Source organism: Panthera tigris, chromosome E1 (genome assembly GCF_018350195.1).
Source record: "Panthera tigris isolate Pti1 chromosome E1, P.tigris_Pti1_mat1.1, whole genome shotgun sequence".
NCBI classification, from domain to species: domain Eukaryota; kingdom Metazoa; phylum Chordata; class Mammalia; order Carnivora; family Felidae; genus Panthera; species Panthera tigris.
The window spans coordinates 122,794-145,699 of record NC_056673.1 but is presented as its reverse complement, the minus strand read 5'-3'; the positions used below and the strand labels follow the sequence as shown (position 1 = coordinate 145,699).

Below are 22,906 nucleotides of genomic sequence, written 5' to 3'. Positions count from 1 at the left end.
CATGCCTCAAGGTCTTTGTTTATTGCAATGCACGATCCTGCTGTGTGAGGTACACTCAAATTGTTGTGCGATCAATTTTCCGTGAAAGTCTTCTCATATCTGTCTTAACCACAAGGTGCAAATGTTGAATTCAAGGATGTAGAGCTAAGAGCCTTGAGGTCCAATAACTGCCAACTGGAAGGTATATTTTCTGTTGGGGAGAAATCCCCATGTGATGGCAATGACTTTGCAGTGGTAAGGGAAAGAATACCTTCATGCCTTCATGGTTCTTGCCCTTTTCCTGTCTCACCAAAATCAAGACACAGGTCATGTGCACGTTTATCAAGAAAACACCTTTTTTTTTTTTTTTAACAAAATAAAAAGGCCCTGGAAGACAAGTGTAATGCATTGAGGTCTGTGAAAGCAACAAAGGAAGCAAAAGTCAAACAGCTGAAGGAGAAAGCACATAACCTGGAAGAATTCTATGAACAAAGAAAAGTGCCTACAGAAAAGTAAGATGCTCATGTGAGAACTGTCACAAGGACTGCATTGTATGAAAGAATGTGGCGGCCAGTAGAGATAATTATATTTCTTTTGGAACGGGGTCCAGAGTATTTTTGCCAAATGCATTCAGTAGAATTGTGCCTGCCCTTCCTACCTTGCTTTCTGTAACATAACCTTCATTTTCCTTTCTGTCCTGAGTGCTTGTCACACATTGTGTCATGTATTTGGGGTGGAAGAGGGAAGGTACCAGCATAATAATATTGATACCTGGATCCACTCTGGATCCACCTACATTGTCCTATAGGTTTCAGTCCCATCACACAGTTTTGTCATCCAGCAATTAGGTCATTTTTGTTTAGGACCAGACAGGGGTCAAAAATGTGTGGGGAAAAAATTGAATTATCTTGCTGCAGAAATAATAGAAAGTGGAAAGTTGGAAAGTGGGTAGGGGTGCCAGCAGTACTGGATCCCTGCATCCATTCTGCCAGTGAGATTGTTCACTGCAGGCCCAATCCCTAAGAAAGTCGAGTTGTTTCCTGTCCCCTGATTTTTGAAGTGTAACTCCTCTGAGTCTTGACCAAAGCCTGCAGCTTCACTAGGGCTCATCTTTGCTGGCCGCCCCTGAACTACACTTGTTTACTTCTAAGTCTGTGCCCAAAAGTTGTTCAGCTTCTTTGCTGTTCAAATGAATGCCCCCCAAATCAATGATGAATCCTAGGGAGACTGGGTCCAGCTGCCAGCCTGGCTTTGTCCTGGGCTTCCTTCTTCTCCATTTTGGTCTTGTGTGTCTTTGTGGGGTTGCTAGATATTTGGTGCGTTCAGTCACATGCTTCCTCCTTTGTACAGTATTTCCTTTTGTTCTCAGGAGGAGATCGGGGACTTTAGAGTCCCTCATTCATGTTGGAAAGGGAACCCTTCCTTCTCTTCCCTGGAGACTCAGCTTTATGTTAGTCCTTCCCACACCTGGGGTTAGGGCCTGCTCTGTCTCACTGGCATCTTGTTTTTTTAATTTGTAAGCTCTTTCTGTGAGTGGGTACAGCACCCTGACCACCTCTCTATCTTCAACCCCTTACAACAGAGCCACTACATTACAACCACTCCAGAAAGCATTTGCTGAAGGACTGCCTGAGAGGCCAGAAGGAAGTGCATGTGCCTTTCTCTGTCTAGTGCTTTTGTGTCAGTTTCCAAGAGATACTCAATTTTGCATGTGATTCTTGAGTACATCAAGTGTCAAGTTGAAACCCTCTAAATCAACACCACAAACAAAATAGTCTGAGGGTAACACAGCAAACCAGCCTTGCCAAGCCTTTCCTTTTGTTGCCTTCACTATCAATGGAATGAGTCTTGTTAAAGTAGATTTGGCTTCATGAAGTTGAGGGTTTTCCATCTGAAATCTGTTTCCTGGAAGTAAACCCAGACTGTGACAGTTCATATCAGGTTGTACGTCAGGAGATGATGTTGTTCAGGAGATGTTGCCGCTCTAAGATTGGCCTTTTCCTCCACCAGGGTAGGTGAAGGTGGAGGCAGGGGTTGCAGTCCTGAACTCTAGCGATGTCTGGGAGTGAGCTGCAATGTTGATGAAGTCATATCCTGGAAGGTCGTCTTTCAGGGTGATTGTCTGTGTCATGGTACAACTTTTGTACTGAGAATCATGGAGGTGTAAGACTAGTGATGATCCCCTGCTTCATCCTAATGGGAATATGTTGGTCAGACATGGTTTTTCACTCACTGATTAAATGAATCTTCACCATCTCAAACAAAAGACCAACTCTGGGAAGGCATAAAGTACAATGTTATTTGATGACTTTATGATAAAGGAGAGGAAACAGAGAACTAGAAAGTTCTGATAGCAGAGACGTGGCAGCAGACAGAAGTTGAATTTTCTTGAACTTAAATGGGGTGTTCATTTCTCTGGTTGGGTTGTCAGTCTGTGCATTTATGGGAGAGGTGGGGGAAGGGATATTTGCATAGGCCTTCAAGAGTGCTGGGAGGTAAAAAGGGGGAACTTCTGGACCTTGGTCCTGACTGTGTATATATCTTTCCTATCTTAGGAAGCTGAAAATGACACTGTGAACTGGCGGCAAAGAAGAATCAGCTGGCAGCTGCAGGTAAAATTTGAAAATAGCTACAGAAGGGGAGCCTGGGGGGCTCAGTCATTTAAGTGTCCAACTTCAGTTCAGGTCATAATTTCACAGTCCGTGAGTTCGAGCTCCATGTCAGGCTCTGTGCTGACAGCTCAGAGCCTGGAGCCTGCTTTGGATTCTGTTACCTCTCTCTCTGTCCCTCCCCTGCTCATGCCTGCTCGCTCTCTCTCTCTCTTTCTCTGTCTCAAAAATAAACATTAAAAAAAAAAGAAAATAGCTACAGAAGAAATAAACAAGTACGAGTTCAGCTACTAATTACCAGAAGCTCATGAGGCCTCTGTTCATTTTTTTGTTTTTAACCTTTTTACAGTGTGTAAACTCAACATAGTAATATAAACAAAACTTCAGAGGACGTGTGCATAGAGTATTAACAGATAAAGAAGGGAAGTTTTAGAAAGAACAAAACAATTAAGTTTCTAAACATTTGCGGATCTCAAGCAATGGCCAGACTATGTGGAAACTTCGTCCATGCCAACACTCCTTGGGGGTGGTGTCAATTGTCATAATCTGTAGGAGAGCAGTGTGTCGTGCTATGAATCATACCCATCAACATGGTAGTGCCATTTCATGGCCCTTGTCTTTGCAACCCTGGGAAACGTGGTGAGGATATAAGTTAAAGAAGAATAGAGTTTTATGATAAAAGACACTTGTCACATGATGAGTTAGGGAAAGATTGAAAATGGGAAGGAACTGTATGGACGCTGAACCCTACGAGCCTGGAATAATGAGTAAGGAAAGGACGTAACAATAGCTTTGATCTTACTGTACATTTATAATCATGTGAAATGTGTTTCATGTGTAAGAATAAATTGTATCAGGACAGATATGAGGTTGATGGGAACGTGGGCAGATTATTTAAAATCATACCCAATATTGGGTCTTATCTGACGAGAGCAGTTGTAACTCACAGGCAACAAATTGAACAAACACGGGAACAGCTGCAGCAGGCAGAGCTCACCTTTAGACACCAGGTAACCTGAGTTCTGCCTGACATACTGAACCCTTAGCACCTCATGCGGGTGAGTGTAGTGGCCTGTGGGATCCCTAAACATGGGCTTTTCATTGTTGGCTTTTTTAGCTCGCAGTTCATGAGAAGAATGCTTAGGACAACTAGGTTCTTGTTTCCTTCTCTTTCTTTGGTGCGCACTCTGGCACGACTGAAAGTGGATGTGTTTTTTCTCCTCCAGATCAAGACTCAGATCTGGGACAGGGAGATGGCGGAGCAGGGCAGGGAGGTCGCTTACTTGAAATACAGGTGTGGTCATTTGACTTGCGTTTTTATGGGTGTTTCCAGGGATGACGCCTGCACTGTTAGTTGTCTAGTAGACGACGTGGTGTTGCAACTCTTCTAGAAGTCCATATTTTTCTGTATCCAAGACTTGACGGGATGGAAGCAAAGAGGCTGCCTGAGGGATACACGAGGCAGAAACCAATGGCTGCAAGACCAGAGACGCAGAACCCTCCAAGGAGAGGTAAGAAGCACGTTGTGATGTGCCCCAGTCTAATTTCTGCTGTGCAGCCTGTTCCTGTGGGTGATCATCGTGTGGTCTGGAAAGAATCACAAGCACGAAGGACGGCAGGTGGTCTGAAGGGGTGACAGAAGGGTGTTCTCCTCTGGTGCCGCAGACAATGAGGCACTTGTCCCTGTGACTGGTGGAGCTCATGCCCCTTCTCTGACGGTGACCCTCCCACCTCCTCTAGCATCCCCCTGTCTGAAGAGCCTGGAAAGGGTGACAGGACATGGGCCTCATCCTTCTTCCCACCCGGACTCAATGCGAAGACTTTAGTTTATTTGAGGAGAAGGTCATTTATTCACTATTTTTAACGGTCTTTATTTTTGTTTGTTTTTGGGAACTGTAGCCCTGCATCCCTCAATTCAAGTTCCGTAGAGCTTAGCTTAGTCCTCTGATGGTATCAGTGCAACCCTGAAGCTTCACTGCTAACTTCTCATCGTTCTCCTTTTCTCAATAGTGTAAAATCAGTCTTTTGTTATATAATAACTGCTCTCATGTGGAAGGCAGCTTGTAGATAAGCTGAGAGATTGAACAATTTGCCTGAAGTCTGAGGAAACGCACCCTTCTTGAGGATTCATTGAGGATATACACCAAACCAGTATTCTCAACTTTATTTTTTTTTTAGGTTTATTTATTTTGATAGAGACGGAGTATGTCTGAGAGGCATAGAGTGAGAGGCAGAGACAGAATCCCAAGCAGGGTCCACACTGTCAGTGAGGAACCCAATGCTGGGCTCGAATTCACAAGCTGTGAGATCATGACCTGAGCCAAAATCAAGAGTCGTATGCTTAACCCAAGCATTAGCATTGAGCCACTCAAACGTGCTCATATTTATTCTTAATCTGTAATGAAATGGTGATTCCCCATGATGTATACTGAGAAATCTCTGTTTTACTGATGAATTCTAAATTGCTAGTTGAGCCTGACCTGTCCATAGTTATTTGATTAATTATGAAACAACATGGACCAGGACACCGTGAGGTCTTTATCAAGGTGAGGGGATGGTTCTCCCCCTTATCCTTGGGGGTCACTCAAGGCATGTGGGATACCCTCTGCCTCTGGTCAGGGACCTGAGTGTAGGGAAAAGTTTAAGATATTTGAGGAAGGAGATGAGGGATTGTTTTCATTCTGCAAATTCCTCTAAAAGCAGAATAAACCTCTGTCCCTTCTAGGGTCTTTGGTAGATCCAGAAACTGCTGAAACCTCTGTGAGTTAGAGCAGCTCTGACCGTACCAAGAATGCAGACAAGGACAAGGTAAATTCCGGGGCCGTTCTCAGTTGTAACTCTTTTGGGAAACCCTCATCTTTATGTACAGCACGCTCTCCCGGCCTTGTCTCGTTTTGTGTGTTGTGTGATATGTCTGTTTTCCAAACGCACACTCATAACCCAGGAGCCCACAGGCTTCTCAATTTTTACTCTGTCAGCTTTCTGCGGTAAGTTTAGAAGCCAAAAGTGCTCAGAGACTGAGTACCTTAAGGTTTTTCTGTGAGTTTCAGGAAATAATGAGAGGAGGATGACCCCACACTCCAAACAGAGGTCTCCTGGCCTGGGTGACCCCTTCCAGACCTCACCTTTGTGGGAATGGTGTGGCTGCTGTGTCTTCCTTTCTTGATTCTGGCGAGGAGATGAACCTGTTAGAAACGACATCGTGACTCCAACTTTGTATTTTGTGCCCTGTGCCATTTAGAGTGGTCCTAGATAAAGTCAGTGTCATCACTCATCACCTTCCCGTCTTTGTTGGTAAATGAGTTGTCTGGAATCCTTCCAGCTATACCTTAGGTAAAACTAGTTTGAACACTGTGTCCTTCAATTGTGTTTCTATGAGCAGTTTCTGGTTGTGTCCCCAGTCACTGTTAGAGCTGATACAGTCTCATGACACATACCAGGAGTTTTATACCAAAACACTTGCATGAAATCTGTTATGTGAATTTCTCCCTCTTTTTTTCTGTTGCACATAATTACTCCGTGTCCTGTAGTATGCTTAAAGTCAGAATTCCCTATGAATTAAGATGAACACATCTGAGCTTTGTAGACATTCACCACAAGTAACTTGTTCCTCACAGAAGACTCTCATTCCTCTGCAAGATTCCAGGCATCCTCCACTCCCCAGAGGTCTCAGAGGCCTTTGACAACACTTCAAGAGGGAAGACTCGCTTTCTCAGGGAGAGGAGCAGAGGAGGCACAGTGAGGGTCCGGCTACAGAACGTTTTGCCTGGAGTGGCTGTGATTCCATGAGCAGAATATGAGCCGTGTATTCCCACTCATTTTTTTGTGTTCTTAGTATACCAAAAGCAGAGCATCTGGAGTCGCTGTAGAGGAGGGATGCAGGGTGAACCTGGACATCGATGGCTGCCTGTCTGGAGAATCCTACTTCATTAGTCTGTAATTACTTCTGTTAACCCTCTAGGACAGGACCCTTGCCAGTTTACTTCTGCAGACATGGGCAGTGATGTGTGGTGGCATCCAGTGGCAGGGACAGAGTTTTCAGGTACTGATGCTACACTCTTGGATCCTGGTGGCAGAGAAGGTGGCAGGTGCTGACACCTTCTTCTCTGGGTTACAGCTGCTTTTGGTATTGGTTCTCTTGTCTGGCATATGGACGTAGCTGTCACTTCTGTTCTGCAGGGCAGTCTGGATCCTGGGGACCTCCTCCGTTAACTGGATGATTCTGCATGCCCTACCCTGGAGACGCCCTGCCCCCATGGACTATTAGGCACGTCCACCTCCTGAACCCTGGTGGCCCTGAGGCCACCCGGAACCCCTCCACCTGCAACACTTGGTAAGATGATCTGAGCACTAGGAGTTGACTTGTAAAACACACTCACCTTATTTTGTTGCTGTTAGGTCTTGGGCCAAGGTGCAGAGGAGGTACCACAGACCATTGTGATGCAAGAGGAGTGTCTGCTGCCATTACCACATTCCTCAAGTTTCTCAGGATCTCATCTTTGTCATTTCCCCCATCATGGGTGGGTACAGGCGTCTCTTGTGGAGAAGGAATGGGGCCGTATGCAGCAAATCAGACATAGCGCTTCAGCAGAAATGCCCTGTACACAGTCCACATGCTGGGATCTGTGAGGCATGAGGCACAACGTAACGTACGTCCATCTAGTTGTGCCCCCAGCCATCCATAGTTGTTCGCTGAGTGATGAATACATCTGAATCAGGGCTTTTAGGAGTCTTCATCAAGTTATAAGGGATGGTTCTTCAAGTTCTTCTTGGGGATCACCGGAGGCATGTGGGACACCCTGTGCATGTAATTTGGGATCTGACTGGGGCAAAGAATTTAAGTTGTCGGAAGTATGAGGGGAGGGTTTTTTGTTTTGTTTTTGGTCTCCAAACAGTCTACTCAAGTCAGAATAAACCTCCATCCCTTCTAGGGCTTTTTGCAGGAGCAGGTGTCACACCCAAGAGTGACATCGACACCGGCTCTGCCAAAACTGCCGAGAAACACAAGGTAAATGCTGTGGCCATTTTCAGTTTTGTCTTTACAGACATCCACGTCTTTCTGTACAAGACACTCTCCTGCCATTGTCTCTGGTCTGTGTGTCGTGTGGTATGCCTGCTGTTTTTGTTTTTTTCCCAAATGCAAAACCTTTACCGCCGAGTCTGCGGGCTTCCCAGCTGGCATCTGTTTGTGGTAAGTTGAGCAGCGAAGCGTGTCTAAGGGTGGGGACCATAGGGCTTTTCCAGTGTGTTCCTGGAATAAATCAAGGAGGATGACACCACCCTCCACTTGGAAGTCTCCTACTTTGGCTCATTCTCTGTGGATCTCCTCAATGTGGAATCATTGCTCTTGCTGTTTCTTCCTCTCCTGTTTCCTTCTATCGAGGGTTTTAACGTGGTCAGAAAAATCTGTGGGTATCCTTACAACTTGAAAATGCGAACTGCCTTCACTCCGACTTATATTTTTGTATGTGTCATTTAGAATGGTCTTAGACAAAGTAAATCTCATACCCATTAGCATTTTGGTAAACGTGCTGTCCAGAATCCCTTCAGGTGTGCCCTGGGTATAAATACTCTGAACTATAAGAGGTGGCATATTTGTCATAGAAAACGTGTCCTGGAACTTAAGTTGTGAAGAGAAAAAATCCAAAATTACCCGTGTGGCAAGTCCCCACAGTGTCCTTCACTTGTGTTCACATGAGCACGTTCTCTCGTGTCCTGTGTCACAGGTGCAGCTAAAACATGGAAACTTACACCAGAAATCAAAGTACATTTGTGTTAATTTTGTCTTTTAGAATTTCACCTCATTTTTCCAGAGGACACAATTACCCTGCAAAATGTACTTAAGCTGAGAAGTACCTCCGAAGTAAAATCAATTAGCTGAACCCAACTAACATGTATAGGTTACCTGTTTCTCTAAGAGCACATTTTCCCAGGTCCTCTACAGGCCCTCAGGATCCCCATCTCCCCATGTGTCTCTGTGCCCATGGATAGCACTTCCAGAGAGGAGGAGACCCCATTGTCGGGACAGTAGTTTGGGCACAGGCAGGGGCTTAGAGGCAGAGCTTTGAGCCACGAGGGCTATGATTCCATGTGTGGACACTGGCATTGTCATTCCTTCTCATTCTGTAGTTCTTCACATACACGTAAGCAGCCTCTGTGGTGGAGGGGGATCCTGGACAGAGATGCCTTCCTATCTGGAATATGCTACTTTGGTATTCAATCTATAAATCTTGTACGAAAAGAGCCCTTGCTGTTTCAACATTTCCAGACACGTGGAGACACTAGTTTACCCCAATCACATCCTCTTCCCACCCCAAAGCTGTAAGTGGAACCCAAAGTATGGGTAGAGATTTTGGCACTGATGCTGCCCTCTTGGAACCTGGTGGTGGGGAAGCTAGTAGGATATGAGCACTGCTGCTACGGGCTTCCGCTTTTTGCTGGTGTTGGTGCTCGGTTCTGTCCTATGAACATACCTCTCATTTCTCTCCCGCAGGCTATTATGTATTCAAGAGGGCCTGGTCCTTTCCCAGGATCGCCTTGCAGGCTGTTCCCCATGGACCACCCTTCACCACCAGTCCTGGGCTATAGGCCACATCCCCCTCCTCCACCTAGTCTATTTGTTAAGAAGACCTGAACTGGATGAGAGGCTGGTGAAGTATATTCATCTTCTTCATGATTGACTTTGTGGCAATGATGTAGAGATGGCTGTGAGTCTTGGCAATGCAACTACCAACTGCCTGAGGACGCTGTAGCATATCTCAAGTTTCTCGGGACATACAATGGGCAGTGTCATTTCCCTGTAATACGGTGAGCTATAAATGAAAGAGGATTTTTTTACACAAAAGCAGACGTAGCAGCAGCACTGGTGCATATTTTGGAGACACGGTGTTTTGGGTTCTGTAAAGAATGAGGCGCACCCCTAACTTTTAGAGCATCAGGTGTCCTGTGTGAAAGAGGGACATGCATTAAATGACGCAGACCTTGTGATCACCGTAATGGAAACACCGATGAAGGATCCAGTGCAAAAATGGGGGAGCCTTGAATCATACAGAAATAGAAGGGAAGTTGAGCACAGTAAGCAGAGTTTGAGGAGGCGCAGAGGGGAGGGTGTTGGGGTCAGTGAGATGCAGTTGGAGGTCATTCCTGGCCACAGCCTCAGCAGGGAGTGTGAGGTCCACACGGAGCTGCTATGTGGGATCGCTCTCAGTGCACAATGCAGCGTTCATCTCCAAAATGTCAGTGTGTTGCCAGAGCGCACGCAGGTAATCATCTAAAAAGATTGTCTCCCTGGATTTTCCTGAAGGTTCTGGGTATTTGTGGGGGAAAAAAGCCCTGGAGATATGGGGAATTTAACTTGGTCTTATGAAAATGCTGTATGCCCAAGTTCATATCCCTCAGTGAGACTAAAAGTGGAGACAGGATCTAGATCAGCTGAGTGCCTGCGTTGGCCTTCAGCCTGAGTCAGACTCAGGCCCACTTAGTGGGTCAACCTACAATTCAGGGTTGGCCAGAAGCTGCCCCCGCTGGACCCCTGTCATCACCCTGACTACAGCTTTGCATCTCCTCAGACTTCTCTCACAATATCCTGAGGCTTTGCCTGTGTTCCTGCTGTCTCAGCCCTGATACCAGTTCTTAGTGGGACCTACACAGAGCCTCAGCTGTGTTATCTGTGAAAACAGGGGTAATATTTGTTTTTAAGAACATTTTAAAAAGAAGACATTATATACATAAAGCATCTGCAAAATCTCTGGGAAGTGTCCACTCACCCTTCTCACAGTTTCAATTAAGATATCTCCACACAACGATCCTCCAAAAAAGATGGTCACGGGAGTTCATTAAACTAAGACTGTTAACAACTCAGCCCAGGGTGGGAATCACTGTTTTAAACAATAAGACAATGTCCCTCGTTTTTCTATTAGATTTCGGGCCCTGCCGCACAATGAAAGAAAATTATGAGAATGTGTACATTCAGAGACCTAGATCTGAAGACAATCATTTTCTATTACACATAATCTCGCAGATGCAGCCACACACTAAAGTTTCATCTGAGGCCACAGCCACAGTAAACTACAGAAGACAGAATGCATGTAGGAAAACATAAGATCAGAGGGAAATAACCCAAAATCTCTTTGCCTTATAGGACAACTCTTTTGAAATTTGAAGAGGACTGTGCACGGTGACAGACTATGGTGATTATATATACATTTTAAGAAGGTGTCAGATCTACCTGAATGCTTTCCCTGCCCATCATGTCCCCTCCACGTTGTCCTTCCTACTGTCCCCTAATCTACCTTTCATCGTTTTGTCTCTGTGTCAGCATCTGCTTTTAGGGCCATCTACTCTCACTCCTCATTGAGTGCACACAGTGGGGTTCCTATACACACAGGTAACAAAGTGCCAGAAATGGTGGTGATGGAGGATAGAAGCAAGATCACCCTTTCTGCAGGGGAGCCCGAGGGAGTTTTCTCTGGTGATGGGAACTTCCTATATCTAGACTGATGGGGTGCTTATGCTCATTTATTTTAGAAATATTCACTGACTCCCTGGTGCCTCGGGGTCAGATAGACAGGTATCTGTCCCTGGGAAATGGCAGAGTTCTAATGGTGCGGAAGGATGAGGGACCAGCAGTGACTGTGGGAGAGGAGTGAGGAGGCCACAATGGAGTCAGACCCTAACCCAGGATGCCAGGTCTCCACAGACAGCACCACGTGTAGGAGGGCTCTGAGGAGCAGAGGTTTCTGGATCAGACCCGTGAACTACATAATTCTCCTGCAGTTTCCTCACTGAGGGATGGACAGGGTAGAGGCCAGCAGCTGGAGGACACCCTGATCGTGGCTGGATTGGAGCAGGGGACCTGGGGGATTGAGTCAGAGAAAGGGACAGGCAGAAGGTAGCCGCAGGGAGTTTGAGAGACAAAGGGAAGGGAAGAGAAGGGACCTTTCTCTGCTGACTTCACCTACATTTCTGTGTGACCAAAAGGAGACTCTTGTCTCCAAGGGTAGGGAAGAGGGCTGGCAAAAAGTGACATTCTCAGCTCAAGTGCCCAGGATATCTGCCTTGCTCTTGAGTACCTAACACAGGAAGCCCATGCTTTCTGTCATGGTTGGAACTGCAGCTCATACCATTTAGTGAAAATCAATCCAATTATGAATCCCTCAACATTAAAGTACTGAAAGAAAATTAAGTGAACAGACTGAGAGATATAGCACAGGATAAAGTCCAAAGGTACACTGACTGCAATACTTACGGGAATATAGTCTATCAGAAAAGAAGTTAGGTACCCCAGTGCAGTCATTCAGACACCTGGGCCATATCTGAAAACGTAAAAAAAAAAAAAAAAAAAAAAAAATGTAATCCTTACTTCAAAAGCAACATTAGCGCTAGACACAAAGGGATCATGATTTAAGGTTTAGAGAGAAACCATATGACTTCATGGTGCTGTACCCATGAGATCAAGTCTCATCAAATTATACCCTTTAACTTGAAGGCTATTTGTTATATGTAAATTATACTTCACTAAAGAGAGTTTCAAAACATAAAATACAGAAGCAAATGTGGGAAAGTTCCTTTCTAATCCTGAAGTGCATGCGTGATGGGAGAGTGTCTGACCATGTCTCAACAATCCGAAAAATGAAGACATTTAAAAAATTAATAATATTAGAGTAAGAGGACGCTGAGCTCACCCTGTCCCATGTTTTCAACTACATAACATCCACATCCAAGTCCATAAGCACAGAGCGATCCAAAGAGTGGCAGAACAAAGTCCACAACTAAAGAGATAGAAGCTGTACCTGAAAGGTTAGGAAGGTCAGAAAGGTGGAGGGCGGCTGCCTGCAGAGAGGGCAGAGAAAGTGAGCCCTCACACCAGGGAGCTCACACAGGGAAGACTAATCCCCAGAACCTTTGGCTTTAAAACCCAGAGAGGCTGAATTCCCTTGCGTTTGGATCCTGGAGCTTTGGAGGTCAGCTGACCCAGCAGTGGGTGATCCAGAAGGCTGAATGGTAGCCTACAGGTCCCTGCCTGCGTAGAGAGGCAATGTAAACATGGCATTTTACACAATGCCAAGGCAACAGGAGGCAGATCTGTTCATGCTGACTTCTGAGTGGTGGGGGTACTTTTCCAACAATGAGGGAGCTCACAGGGACCATTCCCCACCCTGCCCCCCCAGATTAAGCACAGAGGCACTTACCAGGGAGTGGGCCTACAAAGACACTTGCTACCCTACGTGCTAGCTGTGTGCCAGTCCCAAGAGTTCTCTGGGGGACTCACCTACTCCAAGCCTGCTGGCCTCAGGGCAAACTGTTAAAACTGCATGGGCACCTTGTCTGGCCAGCTGCAGGCAAAGCTGCCACTGCACACTGTGCCCATCTGCACCGCACCCAGCTGTGCACCCCCAGCTACCCTCATCTGTCCCCCCCCCCCCCAGCTACTGACGCACTCTGTGCACAGCCTTGAGCCCCTGGTTGCCCTGGTGCATAGCTCCCAGCCACCAAAGGACAGCTATGATTTGTCAACAGAATCTTGGCAAGCCAGAAGGAAGTGACATGACATGTTCAAAGTGCTGAATGGAAAAATCAGCAGCCAAGAATATTCTATCCAGCAAGGCTATCATTCAGAATAGAAGGAGACAGAGTTTCCCAAACAAAAACTAAAGGAGTTTGTATCACTAAACCAATCCTGCAAGAAATATTGAGGGACTCTGAGTGGAAAGGAGAGATCCAAAGTGACAGTAGAGAGGTAGGAAACACAAATCCAGTAAAAATGAATATTTCTGTAAAACATCAGTTGAGGAACTCACAAAAAATGGATATAAAATATCGTATGTACCAAAACATAGGGAGGAGAAAATAATGGGTTCAGAGGTAAATGACCAGCAACTTAATACAAACAGCTAAAAGCAAAGAAATTATGTAAAAACCTAATGGTCACCATACATCAAAAACCACTCATAAATATGCAAAGAACAAGGAGAAAGAAATCAAATCACTAAAGTAGATCAACAAAACATGAAAGAGAGAAAGACAAGAAAGGGTTGAGAAAATCATTAGAAACCACAACAAAACAGGTAATAAAATGGCAATACATACATACAAATCAATAATTAATTTGAATGTAAATGGAATGAATGCTCCAATAAAAAGACATAGAGTGTAAAAATGGATGAAAAAACAAAACAGATTTATATGCTGTCTGCAAGTGACCCATTTTAGACCTCAAGACACTTACAGAATGAAAATGAGAGCATGTTGAGAAACATCACACAAATGAAGGTCAAAAGAAAGCCGGGGTAGCAATACATGTATCAAAGGGGAAAAAAAGAGGACTCAAATAAAATCACAAATGAGAGGGGCACCTGGGTGGCTCAGTCGGTTGAGCCTCCGGCTTCGGCTCAGGTCATGATCTCACACCCTGTGAGTTCGAGCCCCGCATTGGGCTCTGTGCTGACAGCGCAGAGCCTGGAGCCTGTTTCAGATTCTGTGTCTCCTTCTCTCTTTGACCCTCCCCCATTCATGCTCTGTCTCTATCTCAAAAATAAATAAATGTTAAAAAAAATTTTAAAAAAAAGTAAAATCACAAATGAGAGAGGAGAAATCACAGCCAACACCTCAGAAATACAAAAAATCATAATATTATGAAAACTTGTAAGTCAAAAATTTGGACAATTTACAAGAAACAGATAAATTCCTAGAAACATATAAGTTACATAAACTGAAACAGAAAGAAATAGAAAACATGAACAATAGCCAGCAAACAAATTGAGTCAGTAATCAAAAAACTCTCAACAATCAAAAGTAGAGGAGCAGGTGACTTCACAGGTGAATTCCACCAAACAGTTAAAACATGGTTAAGACCTCATCTTAAGCTATTCCAAAATATAAAAAAGGATGGAAAACTTCCAAATTCATTCTATGAGGCCAGCATTACCCTGATACCAAAACCTGATAAAGAGTCCACTAGAAAAGAGAACTCCAGGCCAATATCCTTGATGAACATGGATGCAAAAATTCTCAAATACTACCAACCAAGTTCAAAAATACCTTTAAAAAATCATTCACCACAATTAAGTGACTGTTCCCAAGCTGCAAGGTGGTTCCATATTTGCAAATCAATCACTGTGATGCATTACGTCATTGGGAGAAAGGATAAGAATCATATGATCAGGGCTCCTGGGTGGCTCATTCCTTGAAGCATCCGACATTGGTTCAAGTCATGACCATATGGTTCATGATTCAAGCCCTGTGTTGGGCTCTCTGCTGACAGCTCAGAGCCTGGAGCCTGCTTCAAATTCTGTGTCTCCCTCTCTCTCTGCCCCTACCCCACTCACATTCTGTCTCCATCTTTCAAAAATGAATAAATGTTTCAAAAAAAAATACAGTCATATCAATACATGCAGAAAAAAGCATTTGACAAAGTACAACATCCATTCATGATTATAACCCCCTAAAGTAGGTTTACAGGGAACATACAGCAATGTAATAAAAGTTATCTATGAAAACCCCGCAGTTAACATCATCCTTAGTGGGGAAAATCTGAGAGCTTTTCCTCTAAGGTCAGGAAGAAGACAAGGATGTTTACTCTCACCACACTTCATAAACATAGTACTGGAAGTCCAAGCCACAGCAATCACACACAAAAAACAAATAAAGATCTGGAAGAAGTGAAACTTTCACACTTTGCAGATGACATGACACTATATATAGAAAACCCTAAAGAGTCCACCGAATAACTGCTAGAACTGATAAATTCAGCAATATCACAGGATACACAATCATTGTACAGAAATCCGTTACATTTCTAGACAACAATCATGAAGCAGTAGAAAGAGAAATTAAGAAAAGAGTTCCATTTACAGTCACACACCAAATAATAAGATATCTATGAGTAAATCTAAACAAAGTGGTGAGTGACCTATACTCTGAAAACTGTAAAACAGTGATGAAAGAAATTCAAGATGACACAAAGAAATGGAAGGACATTCCATACTCATGGATCAGAAGTACAAATGTAGTGAAATTGTCTATACTTCCCAAAGCAATTGACACAATTAATGCAATCTGCATCAAAATACCAACAGCAGTTTTCACAGAACTGGAACAGTCCTAAAATTTGTATGGAACCACAAAAAACCCCAATCTTCAGAGTAAACATTCTTTATGTGAAGTGATAATTATGGATGGCATTATGCCTCTGGATCTTCTGCTCCAAAACACATGAACTCTGGCCTAAGCATATGAACAAACGTTAGACATATCCCGACCAAGGATCATTCTGCAAAATACATTCTACAAACGTACCCTCAAAACTTTGCAGATTATGAAAAATATGGAAAATCTAAAAATGGTTGTGACCAGGTGGAGCCTCAGGAGACAGGATGACTAAATGTAATAACGCCAGCTGGGATGAGTCTGGAACAGGAGAGGTTAAAACCAAAGAAATCTGAGTAAACATATAAATTTTAGTTGATACTACCATATCTCTTTGGGATATTGATTGTGATAATGTACCAACTCATATGACATCAATAGTCAGAAAACAGTCTGATGTATGTGGAGACTCAGTACTATCTTCCCAATTTTTTATTGGTAACTAGAAGCCCATATGAATGAAAACATTAGTAATCATGGTTTTATTTTTCAATACATAATATTATATAACTAGTTCTAGTATTAGTTACTAGTGATGGCCATGTACCTATTCTTGTTGTTCTTACTATTGTTTAATTTAAATAATAGCATTCATGGTACAGAAAACTGAATGCATGATAAACACTTCATAGAAACATCTACTTCACATATTTTAAGATAATAACGTATGTATATACCACTGTATTATGTGGTATGTAAATTAAGTGTTTTTCTGATCTTGAACGAACATGTCATTGAATGGCTTTCCATAAAGGTGGTTATCCTAGATAATGAATGATACTCAGATTTTAAAGGATGTACTCACATCATGCCTGAACACTGTCAAAAATAAAAATATACACACGGCCAGATGAATCATTGTGACTGGCTCACTTATCGTAAAGAATCCTTGCTTTAATATTTTCACGCATATTTTTGGCAGGAATACAAGAGAATGAAATATTTCCAAATAAAAGAGATATTCAAAGACTTGAATAACGATAGGGAGTTCAAGGGGTTTCAGAAGGAAGAGATGTGACCATGAGTGGGGAGTCACAGGCAAGCAGCTTTCTCTGGTCCATTCTGACATGTTTGCATGAGGATATGTGACTTGCCAAAGGGTAAGACCCAGAATTACAAGAGGGAAAGACAATGCTTTAGGAAGAAGTGACTTGGAAAGGGTGCTCCTGTGCCTAAGTGATGGCTCAGCAACCTGGCTGCGGGTCCCTGGGTCAAAGACTTCAAAAGACCAGCGGTAACCTAGACTAATGAAGATCTTAGTAACATAGATCAATGTAACTTAGAGCCACAAAGACTTAGAGCCACAGAGTTGATCTTCAAAGATCATCAAAACCATAATGAGATATCCCTTCACACGTATCAGAATGGCTAAATTTAACATCTCAGGAAACGGCAGATGTTGGCAAGGATGCAGAGAAAGAGAACGCTTTTGCAATGCTGGTGGGAATGCAAAGTGGTGTAGCTACTCTGGAAAATAATATGGAGATTCGTTACAAAAACCAAAAATAGAACTACACTAGGCCCCAGAAATTGCACAACTAGGTATTTATCCAAAGGATACACTAACTCTGACTCAAAATGACACATGCACTCTAATGTTTATAGTGGCATTATCAACAATAGCTAAATTATGCAAAGAGCCCAAATGAGCATTGACAGTTGAATGGATAAAAAAGATGTGGTATATTCATGCAATGGAATATTACTTGGCAATCAAAAGGAGTGAAATCTTGCTATTTGCAACAAAGTGGATGGAACCAGACTTTATTATGCTAAGCCAAATATGTCAGATAAAGACACACATCCTATGATTTCTCTCATCTGTGGAATTTAATAACACTGATGAACATAGTGAAATGAAAGCAAAAATAAGATATAAACAGAGAGGGAGTCAAACAATAAGAGACTGTTAAGTAAAGGGAAGAAGCTCAGGGTTCCTTGAGGATTACTGAATAGGGGTATGGGCTAAATGGGTGATGGGAATTGGGGAGGGCAATCGGGATGAGTATTGGATATATATTGTAATTGATGGATCACTAAACCCTAATCCTGAAACTGTATTCCACTATAAGGTAACTAACTTGGGCTTAAATTTTAAAAAAGAAGAAATATTTTAAAAAAGTAAAGAATGTACTACCAGTCAAAAGAAAATAATATTTAAATCAGACTCTTGGAGTGGAAATGAAAGACCAAAAGGGTTACAGATAAGAAAGGATCAGAGAAGACATCAAGAAACAATGGCAAAAAACTAGTAGAATGGCACTAAATATATATGCCTATCAATATTTACTCTGAATGTAAATCAGCTAAATGCTCCAATCAAAAGACATTGGATAGGGTGTCAGAATGGACCAAAAAAAAAAAAAAAAAAAAGAAAAAAGAAAAAAAAAAAGAAAACAAGGCCTATCAAGATTCTACCTACAAAGCCTTATTTGGACTTAAGTCACCTGCAGATTTTAATTGAGGGAATGAAAAAACATTTTTCATGCCAATAATGTCAAAAGAAAGCCAGTAGCAATACGTATATCAGGCAAAATAAACTTTAAAACCGAGAGTGTAGTTTGGTACTCTTTGGGTCAACACCTAGTAGTAAAATTGCCTGCACCAGTAGCCAAATTATGGGGAAAGTCCAAGTATCCATCAACTGATGAAGGTATAAAGTTGTGGGGTGAGCGTGTGTGTGTGTGAATGTAAATTACTCCTGACCAGCACCCTCACTTGTGTACTCCACTCAGCCCTTCGTGGAGACAAATGCTCTTCTGTGGGGTCAGTTCCTGGAGCCTCCTGGGACCTAACCCTAACGCTAACTGTAACTCTAACCATAACCCTCAACCTACACGTAACCCTACCTATCTCACTAAGTCACGCATGTGCCCTCACTTCAGCTCTTCATGGAATTCACAACACTGGTGAAAATGCTTCGACCCTGGCGACTTCTCTGGATTGATCCCTAACCCTAGCTAAGGGTCTCTCCGCATGGAGACCCAATTCAAAAGTGTGACAATAGCACACACATGGGTTCGAGAATTGGTAAAGAAATACTTGGCAGGGTACCTGGAACATCACCATGTCATTTGCAAGTGCGACTGCAGCTGCACTAGAGGATTCTGAGGCCTAAACGAAGGGTGGCCCATATATTTGTCGGGTTTGGAACCCAAAGACTAATCCTGACCAGCACCCTACCATGTGTACTCCACTCAGCCCTTTGGGGAGACCACTGCTCAGAGGTGGGGTCAAGGCCTGGAATCTCCTAGGACCTAACCTTAACCCTAACGTATAACCCTCAACCTACACCTAACCCTATCTATCTCATTAAGTCTACACCAGACCCACAGCCGCGCATGTGTCCTCACTTCAGCCCTCCATGGAATTCACAACACTGGTGTCGCTTCAACCCTGGCACTTCCCTGGACCGAACCCTAACCCTAGCTAAGGGTATCTGCCCACAGGGAATCAATTTCACAGTGTGACAACAAGAAGCACACGGGTTGGTGAATCGATACAGAAAATGTGGGCTTGCAACATGGAACATCACCATGTCATTTCCAAACGCGACTGCAGCTGCACGAGAGGATTCCTGAGGCCTACAAGAAGGCTTACCCATACATTTGTCTTGCTTTAGAACCCAAATACTAATCCTTACCAGCACCTTCACTTGTGTACTCCACTCAGCCCTTCGGGGAGACAACTGCACTGTTGTGACTCAGTGCCTGGAGCCTCTGGGACCTAACCCTAACCCTAACTGTAACCCTAAACATAACCCACAATGTACACATAACTGTATCTCTAAACCAAACCCTACATATGACCTGCACCCTCTCATGGGCCCTCAATTCAGACCTCGAGGGAGATCACAAAACCGGAGTCGCTGCGACCGTGGCGAGGCCCCTGGATGGAACCTTAACCCTAGTTAAGGCTCTGTCACCTTGGAGACCCAATTCCAAAGTCTGACAACAGCACGCGCACGGGTTGGAGAATCGGTGCAGAGATACTCGGCATGGAACTTGGAACATCACCATGTCATTTCCAAATCACGACTGCAGGTGCACGGTAGGATTCCTGAGGGCTACCTGAAGGGTGGCCCACACAATTGTTTGGGCTTGGAACCCAGACACTATTCCTGACCGACACCCTCCTTTTGTACTCCACTCAGCCCTTTTTGGAGACAACTGCTCGGCTGTGGGGTCAGTGTCTGGAGCCTCCTGGGACCTAACCCTAAACATAACCATAACCCCAACCATAACCATAACCCTCAACGTACATGTAACCGTATCTATCTCACTAAGTCTACACAACACCCACAGCCCCGTATGTACCCTCACTTCAGGCCTCCATGGAATTCATAACACTGGTGTCGCTTCGGCCCTGCTGACTTCCTTGGACTGAACCCTAACCCTAGATAAGGCTCTCTCCCAATCGGTATCCGATACAAAATTTTGTCTGACAACAGCACACACACTCAGGTCCGAGAATCAGTGCAGATATACACGACATAGAATCTAGAACATCACCATGTCATTTCCAAAGCACAACTGCAGCTGCAGGAGAGGATTCCTGAGGCCTAGCGGAAGAGTGGCCCATACATATGTCTGGTCTTTGAACCCAAAGACTAATCCTGACCACCACTCTCAACCTACACGTAACCCTATCTATCTCACTAAGTCACGCTTGTGCCCTCACTTCAGCCCTCTATGGAATTCACAACACTGTTGTCGCTTCGGCCCAGGCGACATCCCTGGACCAAACCCCAACCCTAGCTAAGGCTCTCTCCCCATGGGGACCCAAACCAAAGTGTGACAACAGCACGAACATGGGGTCGAGAATCGGTGCAGAAATACTCGGCATGGAAGCTGGAACATCACCATGTCATTTCCAAAGCGCGACTGTAGCTGCACGAGAGGAATCCTGAGGCCTACCCAAACGGTGGCCCATATATTTGTCTGGCCTTGCAACCCAAAGTCTAAACTTCTCTGGCACCCTCCCTTGTGAACTAGAGTGAGCCTTTGGGGAGACAACTGCTCTGCTGTGGGGTCAGGGCCTGGGAGCTCCTGGGACCTAACCCTAACCCTAACCCTAACCCTAAACTATAACCCTCAATCTACCTATCTATCTAACCTATCTATCTCACTAAGTCTACACCAGATCACAGCCGGGCATGTGCCCTCACTTCAGCCTTTCATGGAAATCAAAACCCTGGTGTTGCTTTGGTCCTGACGACTTCCCTGGAAGGAGCTCTAACCCTAGTTAAAGTTCTCTCCCTATGGGGACCCAATTCTAAAGTCTGACAAAAGCATGCACACAGGCTGGAGAATCGACAGAGAAATTCTCGGCATGGAACCTGGAACATCACCCTATCATTACCAAAGCGCGACTGCGGCTGCACGAGAAGATTCTGGAAGACTACATGAAGGGTGGCCCACACATTTATCTGGACTTGGAACACAAAGACTACTCCAGACTGGGACCCTCCCTTGTGAACTCCACTCAGCCTTTCGTGGAGAAATCTGCTTTGCTGTGGGTTCAGTGCTTGCAGCCTCCTGGGACCTAACCCTAACCCTGACTGTTAACCCTAACCATATCCCGAAACCTCCACCTAACCCTATCTCTAACCCTAACCCTAGACTTGACCTGCACCCTCGCATGGGCCCTCAATTCAGCCCTCGAGGGAAATTATGAAACTGGAGTTGCTTTGGCCCTGGCGACGACCCTGGACTGATCTCTCACCCTAGCTAAGGTTCTCTCCCCATGGGGACCCAATTCCAAAGTCTGACAACAGCACACACACAGGTTGGAGACTGAGTGCAGAAATACTTGGCATGGAACCTGGAACATCACTATGTCATTTCCAAAGCGCGACTGCAGCTGCAGGAACGGATCCCGAGGCCTACTCGAAGGGTGACCCATACATTTGTCAGGCCTTGGAACCCAAAGACAAATCCTAACCAGCACCATCCCTTGTGCCCTCAACTCAGTCTTTTGGGAAGACAACTGCACTACTGTGTGTTCACCTCTGGAACTGGGGACAAACCCTAAACCTAACCCTAAATTTAACAAGAACCCTCAACAGAAACCTACCATATCTCGACTCCTAACCCTACACTTAAACCACACCTTTGCATGGGACCTCACTTCACCCCTAGAGGGAGATCATGAGACTGGAGTTGCTTCAGGCCAGGCAACGTCCTTGGACTGAACCATAAGGCTAGCTAGGGGTCTCTCCTCATGTAGAACCAATAACAAAGTCTGACAACACCACGTGCCTGGGATCCAGAAGTGGTGCAGGATCACTCGGCATAGAACCTGGAATATCACCATGTCGTTTCCCAGGCCCGGCTGCAGCTGCCCGAAAGAATTACAGAGCCTCCACGACCAGTGACACATACAGTTGTATGACCTCGGAAATCAAAGACTAATCCTAACCGGCAACCTCCCTTGTACCCTCAAGTTATCTCCTCGGGAAGACAACTGCACTGCTCTGGGATCAGCAACTGGTGACTCCTGGAACATAACTCTAACCCTAACCCTAACCCTAAAACCTAACTCTAAACCAAACCATAGCATTAACACTACCATAACCCCAACCACAACACCAACCATAATCCTAAACCTAAACCCTACCCCGTAACCCAGAACCGTAAATCCCAAATCATAATTCAAACCCTAACCGTAACCACAAACCTAAACTCTAACCCTAAACTAAACCCAAACCTGAACCCCTAAACCATAACCCCTAAACCATAACCCCGAAACCCTAAACCTAAAAGAAACGTTGACCCTGAGCCTAACACTAACTCCTAACCCCTAACCCCGAAAACATAACCCCTGAACCCAAACCCTAAATCCTAAACTCTAAACCCTAAACCCTATCCCCTGACCCTGACACTGACCCTGACTGTGACCCTAACCCTGATCCTAACCCAAACCCGTAAGCCCTACACTAACCCTGTCACCCCAACCCTAACCCCTAAACCCTAACCCTAATCTTCACCCTAATCCTAACCTTCTAACTCTAACCATCTAAACCTAACCCTAACCCCTAATTGCTAACCCTAACCCCTAACCCTACCCCCTAACCCTAACCCTAACCCCATAGACAGTCCTTCATCACCAGTCATGGGCTATGAACCAACCCCCCCCCCCACCTCCTCCGTTTGGTAAGATAACCTGAACTG

General features: G+C 44.5%; 2 long non-coding RNA genes across 2 annotated transcripts; one reads left to right on the top strand and one right to left on the bottom strand.

Moving 5' to 3' along the window:
- The first annotated feature begins 374 nt into the window (after positions 1-374).
- LOC107180463 lies at positions 375-10,803 on the top strand. The gene is made up of 8 exons (XR_006211349.1): positions 375-491; positions 2,535-2,591; positions 3,922-4,099; positions 5,314-5,396; positions 6,550-7,108; positions 7,520-7,596; positions 9,082-9,395; positions 10,729-10,803. It is a non-coding gene; the product is annotated as an uncharacterized LOC107180463 (long non-coding RNA).
- Positions 5,415-19,626, bottom strand: LOC122233682. Its single transcript, XR_006211350.1, has 3 exons — positions 19,575-19,626; positions 11,836-11,902; positions 5,415-5,773 (listed from the first exon to the last, which is right to left on the bottom strand). It is a non-coding gene; the product is annotated as an uncharacterized LOC122233682 (long non-coding RNA).
- Between the last annotated feature and the right edge of the window lie 3,280 nt (positions 19,627-22,906).